Source organism: Zymoseptoria tritici, chromosome 8, assembly GCF_000219625.1.
Source record: "Zymoseptoria tritici IPO323 chromosome 8, whole genome shotgun sequence".
In the NCBI taxonomy this organism is placed as follows: Eukaryota; Fungi; Ascomycota; class Dothideomycetes; order Mycosphaerellales; family Mycosphaerellaceae; genus Zymoseptoria; species Zymoseptoria tritici.
In genome coordinates, this window is record NC_018211.1 from 623,115 (window position 1) to 637,802 (window position 14,688).

Consider the following 14,688-nt stretch of genomic DNA (forward strand, 5'->3'; position numbering starts at 1 on the left):
AACTCTTCGGCATGCATATAGAGCTACTAGCACTAGCAAACAACGGAATGTAGACTCCAAACAAGCTAGTAGGACTATTCGAGGACGATGCGAAATTTAAGGGAATCTACCAACTCTCGCAATCGCCTAACTTAAAGCCCTTTGTGTTAGCTGAAATTAGACCCTAGGTCTATCGCTGTATGTAGTCTAACGTCGACCTAAGCAAGAAGATCGAAATCCTCTATTACCTCGTGTAGAAAGTAGGAAGCGACCTAATCGTCGTCTACACCCTAACCTCGGATTATTAGCTTACATTCTTTATAAACGAGTAGCTCTACCGATTAGGCCCCTTTACTTGGAGCTGGGAGACTTTAGACGTCGGCCCTACGTCTATCGCGGATATCCTAGGTAACTTCTTATACTCTTGGAAGGCAGCCCGAAAGGAAGCCTACACAATCCTTACCGAGATGTAGCACGACTTGTATAGCGCAAACCGGGCCGCTCGCGCTATCGAGGTAGTGGGCCTCCTGCGAAAGCTCGGAATTACTACAGCTATAGCTAACTAGGTTCGAGACGTTAATAACGGATGGCCTAAGCTAGCGACATCCTAATCTACCTCGTCGAGGCCTGCGGACTTAGACATCTGGGACCCTACCGACGCTGTATCCTAGCGACTTTTAGGCCCTAGGTCTACGCATTCTAGCAACAAATTAAGGAAGAGTGTAAGCGGACAACTCCAGCGAAACGCCGTACTAAACTACTCCGATCTAGAAGCTCGCATAAGATAGTAGAGCAGCTAAGTCTACCTTATCGGTACCGATCCTAAGGAGCTGAAGAACTAGATAAGGCACATCCTCTCTATTATCCTCGATTACTAGAAAACAAAACTCTACAGCCTAGCGTAGGTACGCAACATCGCCGAAGTAGCTATCCCGCTAGCCGAGCACCTTACATTGCGCTAGCACAACGTGAACACTATCCTGTAGTAGCACCTGTACGTTAACGAGAACTTCTAGGCCTATAAGGAGCCGCTAAGACCTACTTAAGGCGAGAGACGGCACCGATAAGGCTAGGTCTATGCTACGAAGGGAGGAATCGTAGCGAACCAAGGGCGCGTGTTTGCATTTAAGTGCTTCTTATAGATTAAGGGAGGCTGCGATAGATCGGAGGCAGTGGAGCTACGTCTATAGACACAGCGGAGTTGCGGACATCGCTGAATTTAAGGCAACGGAGCGATTTAACATTAAAGGCTAAGTCTATAGATAATAGGAGGCCGATAGGAACAATGCTTTTAGCGAGTTTATAGTCTGCTTTAGGGACAGAGATTTTACGAGGTCGTAAACGCTTTTCCTAGGGGGGATTTTAATACGGCAGTAGCTACGTCATCGCCCCAACTTACCTTAGCAGTCTGGCCTCCACTAGCTTAGACAGAACAACAATGTACTCATCTATCACGGCCGGTCTATAATCTCGTAGAAAATAGAATCTATAGGTTCTAGGAGTATTAGGTCGAGTTCCCCTCTTCCGACGTAAGTAGTAAGCGTTGCTATACCTATAGAGCTAGACGCGGTTAGCGACGTCTGAAATACTCCTAATAGTATTAGTTAGATCTATAGAAGTATAGTTAAAAACTCCTTAGGAAAGCTTATATAGCGGCCTATACGCGATGTTAGGATTAAAAGTAATAACGTACTTACTCTAAAAATAGGTAAAAGCTTCTCTCTCTATATCGTTGTCGAGGTTTCTATACGCTTCCTCGTAGATATCGCGATCTAACTAGGCAAATCTATAGACGTATAAGCTACTGCGGCCCTAGAACTCGAAGTAGTACTAATAATCTTTAATCGCGAACTTAGGAACAAGAAACTTATAGAAGAATAACTAGAAGCGTTTCTTAAAGTACTAAGTAGTAATATAGGGATTAGAGCATAAATTATCGCGATTAATCCTATACTACTTATAATCTAACCTATAGAGCTAGGTAAGGTAAAAGGGAAGAAAGCGCTAAAGGCTGTCCTAACGAGTATCCGCGGAGCTTAGAGTAAAGAAGATGCTAGGTTTGCTAAGGTCGTATACTATAGCGTAAAGCTCTCGACTAAGTCTCGTCTAGAATAGCCGAATGCCCTTAATCTACGTAGAGTAGCATACGATAGAATTTAGTAAAGATTAGCTCTCGGAAGTATTATCGTAAAACGCCTTACGAAGTTCGTCCGGCGTTACGATAGTACTATCGTCTCGTCGGTTAAGGAGCTAGTAAGACCGGCTCGCCGTCGACTCTCTTATCTATATATTAAAGATAGTATAACGGAAGCGCTCGTAGCGCGTAAATCTACCGTCGTAGAAGTAAAGTAGGTACCTCGCCTAGTCTAGAAACGTTACGTAATAGGTACGCGGAAGTGCCTAGTTAGCCTCGCCGTTAGGAAAGAGGAAAGGAAAGGCTATAGTCTAAAGCTATTATCCTTAGAGTTACTAAGAAAAGCGTAGCGGGTCGAGCTTAGGCTACTCGAGCTCGCTATAGATATTACTAGGCTTAGGGATACTAAGACCTTTAGAAAGTGTTAGAGTATTTATAATAGTACGCGTAGCCTCCTATAATATCGGAAACCCTACCTTTACGTAGATCGTCTTCCTCGGAATTAGTAGGCCGAGTACTCGGAAGAGTAGAGGTCTAAATAGCGGCCGCCTTATCTTTAGAATTGTTCTCGCTCTTAGACGCGTCGGCGTTATTATTAAATTCTCGGTATAGTACTTAATCGAGTACGTAACTATCCTCTAGAAGTAGATCTAGATTATACTAAATATACGTAAAGGCTAGATTATTAGTAGTAAGATACTCGAGCTACGTAGATAGCCGTTGTCTACTTATAGTAAACGCCCTTTTAAACTACTACGTAACGCGCGCCGAGGACGACTTTAGGCGAATAAGGATAATACTATAGTCCTAAGGAAGGCGCGGAAGCCTTATAGTAACGTCTAGTACATCGCGGAGGAAGGTTATAATATAACCCTTATAACGATACTAGGTACTACGGATATAGTAAATATATATACTTATATATATAGGAGAAATTATTATCTACTTAATATCGGTAAGTACGGGTAGGCCTTCGGGCATCGGTCCTAGGTTTATATTATTAGCCCGCGACCGAGTATACTTATCGTCCTTTAATTTCCGGTCCGTAGTAAGATAGAATTAATATATACCCTCCTAATTCGGTATTATATCGAACTACCGCTCCTTATACCTATAGTAGAACCGCATCTAAATATTATTAAGCTTTTATAACTAGCGCTAGATAAGGGTCTAGTCGCGGTTAGATATAGCTTTATCTATAAGCGTAGTACCTTCTATAAGGATAGAAGGATCCTCCCGTAATACTACTCGTAGAATCTCGAGTTCGCTAGGCGTAAGGGTAGCCCGGTTACCTCTATTATATTGAAGTTGTACGGGTTGTTATACGGCTCTACGTAATCGGCCTCTTCTATAAGGCTAAAGTTTAGTTTACGAACTCGTTAGCTAAGAGGAAGAAGGCTAAGAAGAAGAAGGCTAAGAGGAAGAAGGCTAAGAGGAAGAAGGCTAAGAGGAAGAAGGCTAAGAGGAAGTAGTTCGCCGTATTCTACCTCTTTAAAGACGTCGTAATTCGGCCTAGGAGCTCGTTAGCTAATACGGTAGAGGTATAGAGGTTTAAGAACTCGGTTCGTCGGACGTAGACGCTTAAGAGGGAGAATAGGTAGTCGACGAATCTTAGGACGATAGCGGCGGAGATAAAGCCTAAATTTATATTAGACAAGAAGAGATGTTTCTATAGGATATATACTATACTTAGACGCTATATAGTAGGGAGCCTACTATATATAGTATTAGCGGGAGTTAGTAGTAGGCCGAGGACAGATCGGGTCCGGAGAACGTTAGTACGTAATTAGATAGATAGCCTACTACTAGATAGCGTAGTCGGTAGAGTATTCGAAGGTATAGGTAAGGCTATTAAGCGTTTTTGTATAATATTCGTAGCTCGGAGATCTTACGAAGTAGCCTTAACCTTTCGGCGTTAATATCTAGTTTCTTTACTCTCTTAACTACTCTAGGTAAACGTATCTTCTACATCGAGTAGATCTTACGTAATATCGAAATCGTACTCGTCGTAACGCTTACGCTTAAGGTTTAGGTTCCTATATATATAGTAGGTTATAAGTAACGAAGAAGCGAAATAGGATAAAGTCGTAGTAGGCGGAAGGAAATAATAGTATAGCTTTACTACGAGGCAACGGGTATATATCCGTATATTCTCTATTACGCTATATATAGGGATATCGAGAATAGAATAGACGAACGCGAGTATAGCGGAAAAAGAGGACGCGAGTTTACGCTATACTAGGGTTCGCGAGAATACTATAAACAAAAGAGCGCGTACTAGTAGACTAATAGAAAGTAAGCTTTAATAGACCCCTCTTTTTGTTAGGAAAACTAATAAAAAGAGACCTTTATTAGATCCCTACCGGTAGAAGAAGACGGCTATAGTCTTTAATAGAACTAGCCCTTCGTACCTCGGGTAATAAGCTCTAATAGCTCGTTCGTAAATCTATCGGAAATAAGTAGATTATCGTCTAACTACGTAATAGAGTCTATAGACCTATCGGCTTATAAAGAGGTAGAGCTCTAGTTTATTAATAAGGATAAGGTAAGGGTACGGACGGTCGGTAAGACTAAGACCGGTAAAGAGAAGATATAAAATAAGCGTACCGTCTTTATAGACGAGCGCCGGCTAGTAGTTATAAAGGCGTTAATAAGCTACTATAACATAGCTATTAAGGAGTAGTCGTTGCCCTACTTCTTTACTATAGTAACGACCTATATTAGCCGGACGACTAACCTTAAGCCGAGCTATCTATAGCGGACAGTTATAGGGGGTACTAGCTCGACTAACACTATTATAAGAGGGTAGATTCCGTAATATAAGGAGGTTATAAAGTAGAAGGTTGTTAGCACCGGCCGGCTATAGTCTAAGCTATAATTAGGCGTACGAGGAGTAGATCCGGATTATAGTTAAGAGGGACGAATACTATACTAATAAGAAGAAGACTACTAAGGAGTTAGCGGCTAAGGAGAAACGTAAGGAGGCTATTAAGGCCCGTAGTATAAAGCGGCCTTTATCTCGCGCTATAGATAAGGGTAATAGTAGTAGTAGTAAGGAGCTACCGTCGATAGATAATCGTACCTCTAAAGCAAAGCGCCGTAATATATAACGCGCGGAGCTCGCGGTAGACCGGATTCGTAGTAGCACTAGTAAGACTATCATCGACATCCGCACTTCCATTGCACACCTAATATTGACCCGATTATCACCAAACACGCACTATTCGAAAGCCCTTATTAAGGCCGTTCTAACGAACCCGCATTCACCACGCTGCCCTTAAAACCTACGCCGCTACTGGAGTTTAAAGATTCACCTTGTTGCCCCCTTTAGGGTGCAAATTTGAACTCCGGGATTTGGCCCCCACCTCCGAAACCTTATTCCGACCTTACCTCCCCTACACTCGAAATATTCCCTGTTTAGGGCATTACACAAGGAAGGTTTACAACCTGTACTATAACACTTTAACACACTACAACACAACTAATACGCCGCCGATTCGGACGCCGTGTAGCCCGTTTAAAAGCCCTCGACGAGAGCTTTTATTCTAGCTATTAAACGCCTGATTTAGTCGAATTTTAAAAGAGCCAAAGGCTAAATAAGAGCAGTATTCCTAGGATACACAAACATACACATACACTCAGTTCTCTCTACACTAGAGTTACCTGTTGTCCTACGCCGCCGAGAGAGGAAGCTAAAGGAGCAGTGTAGTTTAGTAAGGACGAATTTGCACCTCTAGGGATTAGAGTAGTAGTACTAGCTGTATAGCTAGATACTCTTTATAGAGTATAGGCCTACCTTTCCCTAGAGACAAAGGTTGTCCCGAACCTGCTACGGCTACCCGCAGAACGCCTCTAAAGCCTGCTACAAAGACGCACGTTGCTGTAGGCCAGAGTACTTCCTAGAAGCAGAGGTATATTTATATATCTCTTCTCTCCTCTTTAAAGTATACCTTCTCCTACTTTGTATAGTAGGGAGAAGAGTGCCCTAGTGTCGCAAGTAGGCTAGGACCCGAACGCGATTAGAAATAGAGACGAATAAGTAGCCCTCTCGGCGTAAGACTGCTAAGCCTCTTTTTAAACAAACAAACAACAATAATAAGACAATATCTATCGAGACGGAAATAACAGACGCAAGCTTAGCCCCTTAGACTCCAAAAGCTATAGCTAGAGGGGACGAGGAAGTTACGTTTAAGTCTCTTAAAACCCTGCCGTCGCCGAAGGAACTACTAAAAAGAACCGGCATTCCTTTCCTACCTAGGAAAAGGCAAAACCCCTTCGAATTTAGTAGCTCCCCGACTCGCAGCCCTTCTCTCGGAAAGAAACAAACACTCTCTTACACGCCCGCGAACGAGAAGATCCTACAAGCCCGACAGCTACTAGTCGAAGCGGCGGGGGATCTAGGCGGGTTTCTAGAAGAACAAACCCGGGTTCTCGACCTTCTCGAAGTCTTTCGGCACTTTACCGAGTATACAGACTTTAGGATAACGTCCTAAATCCTCGTAAAGCAAGTCTCGAACCTAGAAACAATAACAAAGAAACTAGTAGCATAGGCAAAGAAGCCTACTTTCGTAGACGTTATTAAGGGAGATAGCGGATCCGATACCTCTACCTCTACCTCCTCGACAATAAAGACAACATAATAACAACAACAATAATAATAATAGTAGACGACCGTCTCCCGGAGGGCTAGCAAGCCGAAAGAATAAGCAGAACCGATGCCTCTTATCCTTGTACTAAAGGATAAAGAGAAGGAACTCGACTAGATCGCAACCCGAGACAAAATTAACGACGCTCTTAAAGGCGAAGACTAAGAGCTAGCTATCCTTGCGATAAAGAAATTAGTTTAGGGTAACATTATCCTAAACTTTGTAATAGAGAAAGCCTACTAACAAACGATCGATAGCCTTACTAAGGTTACCGATATCGTAGGCGAGGCATAGGTAATAGAGGACTCCCTCTAGCATAAGGTCGTAGTCTACGGCATCTCGACCGCGAACTTTAACACGCTAACAGGCCTATAGGACATTTAACAAGAAATCGAGACCTTTAATAGAGGTCTTAAACTCGCAGGCACCCCGATTTGGCTAACAAACAAAGAGAGAAGAAGGACTCTTACTAAGGCGACAGTTCTAGTAGGTTTTACTACCGAGGAGGAGGCAAAAAGGGCTATTTAAAACCGTCTATACGTAGGCGCGGACAGCCTAAGAGTCGAGAAGGCGAAGGATCGTATATAACAGAAAGGGAGGCCCCTAGAACGTTCTACATATTAGAACACTCTCTACGGATTTTCTATGTTAATCTTAACTAATCTATCGAGGCTACAGAGTCTACCTTAGACGTCGCGGTTAAGCAGAAAGCCGACCTTCTACTAGTTTAGGAACCGTGGACTATAGAAGACCCGATAATAGGCTACAAAGAGACAAGATCTATCGCATACCGGGAGTACAACTAGCTATTCCTAACGACTACGGATTCGACAATCCGGCTAAGAACAATGCTATATATTAGCATAAGACTTAACGTTAATATCTCTCCTATTTTATTAGACGACAGCGACATACTTTCCTTTATTATTTCAGACAAGAAGGGCAACAAGATCTAGATAGTTAATCTCTATAACGAGAAGGACCTTCGGGATACTAAGAACCCGCAAAACCGACGAATAATAGAGAGAAGCCTCTACTCTCTACATAACACGTTCCTTCTAAACACTCTACTAGTAGGAGACTTTAACCTTAGACACCTATCCTAGGATCCGAGGGGAAAGGATACTACTAGCGCCCGCGAATTTATAAAGTAGATAGAAGACTAGGGCTTTACTCTATGTAATACGATAGGTGTCGGGACCTTCTATAGGCCGCACCTAGACGCAGAGTCGGTCCTAGACCTTACGTTTATAAGAGGATCCTTATCTACGAAAGAAATCGATTAGAGAATAATTCCGATAGGCTTAGACTATAAGGCTATATCTATAGACCTTATTAGCGCGCAAGATCGAGCCTAACAGAAGAAAGTAGTTCTAAATATAGCTTCCGCGGATTAGGAACTGTTTACAGATCTCCTAATAAGCAAGGCGACGTCTATTAACTATACGAACTCCCTCGACGACATCGCAGACTCCTTTACCTCGTATATTACTAAATCGATATAGGGAGCAATCCTAGAGAAAGTAGTACACGCCTGCGCAAAACCTTAGTAGAATAGAGAGCTACGCACGCTACGCTATATAATGTCTAGAATATATAGACAGACCTTTACCTACAGACGTACGCCGACGCTAAACGAGAAAGAGGCGTATACGAAAGCGAGAAACGAGTACTTCTAAGCTATTAAAACAACTAAGAAGAACTACTAGAACGCTTTCCTTAAAAAAGAAGACTCGAAATCTATCTTTAAAGCTATATCCTATACTAGAAATAGTAGCCGAAGATAGATACCTACGATAAATAACGAAGATTCTTTTAAGGGGAAATATAAGGCCTTCTCCGAAGCCTTATTTCCGCGCCCTCCTACCGAGGAACCTCTACCTAGCTGTTAGGAAGCGTATACAGCTAGGGATTAGGGCTAGACTACGCTAACCGAAGAGGAACTCGCTACCGCCTATAGTACGAAGATAGTAAAAGGAAAAACGCCGGGCCTAGACGGTATTACGCAAGCTATTATTAGTAAAGCGTATAGCGCTATTCCTATTACCTTTCTACATATATATAGTAGGCTACTCGACGAAGGATACTACCCCCGATACTAGAAAGTTGCGACAAGCGTAGTTCTAGCAAAGCCGGGAAAACTAGACTATTCGGTCCCTAAGGCCTACTAAGTTATCTCTCTTCTAAACTACCTCGGCAAGATTAGTAAGAGAATACTCGTAAAACGCCTAGGGATTATCGTAGAGACGAAGCCCCTTCTATATAACTCGTAGTTAGGAGGGCGAAAGAAGAAATCGGCTATTAATACAGTACTTCTCTTAACAAACGAAATCGAAGAGAATTAAAGAAAGAAAAAGAAGACTTCGGTTATCTTCCTCGACGTAAGAGGAGCATACAACTACGTTATAAAGAACCGACTATTAAGAATAATAATCTAGTTAAGGCTTCCGTACAGCCTTATACATTAAGTTCAGTTGTTTATAAGCAATAGACGCCTACGAATAGTATTCGACGGACAGATATAGGAATTCTAGGACGTAAAGATTAGCGTTCTATAAGGCAGCCCGATATCTCCTATCCTCTTTCTTATCTATACGTATAATATATTCTTCTCGCTATAAGGAGTTACTCCTAGTTCCTACGTCGACGATATTAGACTATCTACCTCGTCTACGTCCCTTAAGAAGAACTCTAAGGTACTAGAATGTAAGGCAAGAAGGCTAATAGACCTAGGAAAGAAGAACTCGATTACTTTCGACCTAGCAAAGACAAACCTAGTATACTTCTCGAAAGGGAAAGGGTCCGATTACCTAGTAATTCTTCTAAACGGCAATATTATTCGCCCGGCAAAGAAAGCGATAAGGTAGCTTAGGATTTAGCTAGACGCCGGTCTTACCTTTAAGGAGCATATTATAATAAGATCGGCATAAGCACAAGTAGCATTCTATCGATTAGAAAGATTAGCAAATACTAAACGCGGTCTATCTTCTATATCGTTAAGAAAGATCTACTTAGCCTGCGTTACTATAATAGCAGACTACGGGGCCCCGGTTTAGTAGCGGTCGAAAAAGAGCATAAAACCTCTAGTATCTCTACAAAGTAAAGCTTATAGAAAGATCCTAGGCGTTTTCTATACCGCCCTAAACGTCCTATCCGAAGTAGAGTTAAATCTCTTCCCCCCGGATCTACACCTAGAGAGACAGTTAATTTTATACTCTTTACGCGTAGCAAAGCTACCCGAAAACTACCCTATAAGACTCGCTATTTAAAGCGCGCCTTCGGATACGCGAGAAGTCTAATACGAGGACTTAAGAGAGATACTTCCGCAAAAACGATAGAGAACATAGATACAACTACTCTGTTATTAACTCTAACAATATAAGCATTTCGTAGAATACGAGAGGGCTAACTACGCAAAAGACGATCTCTTTAGCGTCTAGAAAACCCGATACGAAATAGCAAGACAACGGGAGATTAATAAGGTACCTAGGAATACAAATAGCTACCTTAGTCGATTTCTATAGAGCTCGCTAGGAAAACATAGAATAGGAGGAAGACGCGCTTTAACTAGTGCCTTCTATACTATCCTATTAGGACACGGATACCTAAAGTCCTATCTCTATTACTTTAGACATGTAATAACGCCAGACTGCCCCTACGGATAACAAGAAATAGCAGAACACCTCGTATGTAGCTGCCCTATCTACGATGTATTTAAGCTACTACCGCTACGATAAGCATAATCTCTACTAGAAATAGTAGAAGATAAGGAACTCCGGAAACACCTTACTACCTTTCTCTCGGATATAAAGATTGCTTCTAGGTCCTAGTACCTAGCAAGAGGCGAAGACGAGACCGTCTAGCCTACACTCCTTTTACTTTTCCTTATTTGTCTTTCTTTAAAGTCCTTCGATACTAGCTAGCTACTATCCTAGGTACGGGTCTTTCCCTAAGGTTAAGAGATACGAGAGAACAACGATTGTACATAGATAGACTACTATCGCGAGACAGCCGTCCTACATAGTTATAGACTCCTACAGGACGTAAATGGAACAAACAAACAAACAAACAAACAAACAAACAGTAAGACTATCGCGGCGGCGCTATAGTAGATACGTAAGGATTCGAACGCCTTTAATGCTCGGTATAAGCGTTAAGAGTAGGCTCTTTAACGCTAGTATAAAGAGAAGATAGAAGAGCGGCGGCTAGCTCGCGAACGTAAGGAGGCTTAGAGGCGTAACGGCGGTAGTAGTAGCGATACTAATAGGCTTATAAGGCTCGAGCGGTAGGTAGAGCGGACAGATAAGAAGATTAATAGGCTTACGAGCGTATTAGAGCGTTTAGTAGATAATAGGAAGTAATAAAGGAAGGGTAGTAGAATTAAGGAGATATTATTAAAAATAAGTAGTAGGAGTACCCGGAGGGGTTGTTTTTGTGGTATATATTATCTAGTATTTACTTACTCGTAGGTGCAACTCCGTCGTCGCCGTAAGGCTCGAATTTATACTATTTTTAGTATAAAAAAGGGGTCTTAGCGGCTTTTATATAATACTAGACTTATAACTTTAAGTAAATCTAGTACTAAGAATACTATTCGATATACGCCTTAAAAATAGCTCGAATTAATAACGCTATCGCCGCGGACGCTATAAATAACACTATAAGGACGACGCGACGACGCGACATACTATTACCGGCACACTACATTAAGCAAGCGTAAACGAGGGTATAAGATGCCAAGGCAACAATAAGGTTAATGTAATCCGGCTCCGCGAGAACGTCGCTAACCACATTGAATTTAGAACACCTTTTTGGTCGACCAGCGATAAACATGGTTTAATGACAATTGCGGAGTACTTCACTTCTGGGGCCGATGTGGCGTTGGCGGTACCGTCCAAGCTGTCCCGCATACGCCAGAAGGCCATAGGCCGTACTCGGTTTCGAACTGAGCTGACCACGGCCAGGAGTTGCAGCCCAAGATCCAGGCAATGAGAATTTGTCGTTGCACACAAGCGGAGTAGGCCGATGCATGGAGCCACAGGCTAGACCTGGCGTTGGCGGTACCCGTCCTGTTGTACATCGTGCGGCTGAAGGCGTGGGAGGGAATCTTCCCCGATCTCAGCTACACCCGTGGGCCCCTCAGTCGAGCAAACAGGTATCTCCAAAAGTATCATATGGCCGAGCCGTTCCTGCGATGCATGCTGCGTTGCACTCATGATCAAGGCATTCAATGGACATAGAAAATTTCTCCGTCTGCTCTTCAAACTGGGACCTGAGTCAGTGTGCCTCCAGGTGCGGCTGACGAAGGATTCGTGGCGTCGATCCAGCCTCATCGTACCGCTTAGGGTTGCACGATGAGGGGAAATCTCCAATGCAAGGCAACTTGGTCACTTGTTCAATGGCGGCCAGACTCGTTGCCTTTGTGCATATGTACATCTTCAATGGCCAGTGTTTCGATCGTGCCTGCAGGGGAAGCAGGTCTGAATCGCAAGACCGAAAGCGAAGGCTGTTAGACATCTTCATCGAGTAAAGCTGGGCGGGCGAGGGTTCATCCTGTCCGTGCCCGTCCATGCTCATGGAAGTGCTCAGCATTCCCAGTCCGAAGTCGTTGTGAGGTTCTGTAAAAGGATTGAAGGTATCGCCTAGTATGTGACAGTTTGATTGTCTTTTCAGAAGAAGGAAGAGACAGACTGGAAGCTGGAACCATGAAGCACTTGATGCCGTGACTAAGCATGTCATGCCTCAGGCATCAGAAAATATCAATACATGGTAGGATTCTCAGCGCTGAGATACATCGATCGACGGCGTTGAATTGATATTAATACATTATACTGAATCTGCTATCGGGCCAGGCTTCTCTCGGGCTCACTCCTAGACCATTCTCATGACATCGGCGGTGGGAGAAGAGACAAATTGGACGGCGCCAAGTATATTCCAAGCATGCTTTCAGCCGTTCTCTCGATGGAGAACTCGACGATGTCGGGTAGGTTCGTGGCCGAGCGACGAGAGACCCATTTTCTCGAGCCCCCAGCTCGACGGAAAGCTTCGCATCTGGCAACATAGGTCTGCCGGCCTGAAGAGATAATCGTTGTTGTATTGGGCGGACTCCGTCTTTGATCGAAGAACTCTGCTCCGGCGGTGGTATTGTTGTCTCATTGTGCAAGAGCACGTCCTGGAGACATCTTGGCTTCCTCAAGCTTGTCAGAGGCCGGACGAGACATGAATTCCTCATTGCAGTCGACATGTTGGCATAGGTCGCTCGTGGCATAGGTCCGAGCGACCTGTGTAACTCTGGACGTCGTGTCAAACCACCTCATCCACCGCTATCACACCACCGGCGCTTGCTCGAACCCACAACTCTCCATTGATGATCATGCTTTCTCTCTTCGATGGCCGTATCCGGACAGTGCGGTCGGCGGAAGCGGTTCTGATGTGTATCTTAGGAACGCTCAGATCGAGCGGCAGCAGGATTGGAATGGAACCAGTCGTAGGACTCGCGTCGTCGGCTTGCGTGTAAGTCGCAAAAGGAATGCTGTAAGACTTGTGATGTCTTGATCGCTCCGTCGTAACCGTCAGAGGCGTTTCGATAGCGTTCACGGCACCGCTAAAAAACTCCGCTCTTCTGCAACGATCGCTGGCCCAATGAGCTGGAAGGGTCCGCTTCCGTACGTTCTTGCCACACCTGTTGCAGGATGTGTTCTCGTCGACGCTGTGCTCAGTTTGTGTGTGGCGGTCCAGAATATCCTTGCGGGCGAAGTATTCCCCGCAGTTGTGAGCAGGACACATCAGTTGCTCGACGGCGCGATGCACCGCCCTCACATGCCGGGTCAAACTTGTCCTGGCAGAGAATTGTTGTTCACAAGTGGTGCATGCAAAGGGTCCCATCTCGAGAGAGGATCGTCCAGATGCTGTCATGGCGACTAATAGACTTGGGGTGGATTGTAGCTTCGTCTTTCTTCGCAGCGCGTGCGACTGCGGGCCAGGCGTTTTCGACGTTCGAGATGTACTTCTCACAAAGTAGGAGAAAGTTTCCAGAGAGTTGTCGGCGATCAAGATACCCTTTGATTTGATCGAGCGTTGAAGCAAGGAAGAGGTAGGTCGGGCCGTTCTGTAGACAAGAATAAATTGCTTGGATTCGTGTTTATACCTTACCTGGGCATGTACGGGAATCCGCCGACGTTTATACTCCGCGCTCGTGACCGCGCAGACTTTGTGCGATGTCATATACGAGTAGTGGCGCTGCTGATGAGTTGCGGTGTGCCTGTTGCTATTCAAGTCCCAGGCAATAATAAGAGAAAATGGCCCGATTGTTATTGCCCTGCGCCAATATGTGACGTTGGCGGCACCCGTGGTGCCGTGAAGGCTGGCTATTGCGACAACAGCTTGTCATCGGCAATGTTGATCACTGTACTCCAGCGTGGAAATTAGCCAAAGAACGATGTCCTAGGCCTGCGACTTCTATTCGAGGGAGAAGCTCGCGACCCATTCGGATCTTAATAGGTTTCACGGCTCTCATCTGGCTCGGTATTCTCTCATCAGAAGTCCAGATTCGAGACCGAGTCAGAACCAGGGCGGCACACGTGCAGCTGAAGCAGGATTTCATGCATGTCGTCACTGCCGCTCTCGCGAGTCGCGTGTACTTGTTGATGGCAGTCCAGAATCGATGCACGCATCAACGCAGGGACGATGCGAAGATCGTGGCAGGTCTTGGGCCCGCACCAGATGGAAATCGGTATAGTGCTAGCATTCTGTCAGTGTTTCTCCATCCAAGTGAAACTGCACCGGCGGAAGTTGAAACTGCCTGGCGCGATATCGCCTTAGAAATTGAGATGGATCAATGAACTGGTCGCATTGAAGTGAAGATGAGTGAACATGTAGGTAAGATAAGATCGTGCGAGCAGGAACGCGTATTTGGGGCGGCGTGGTTAC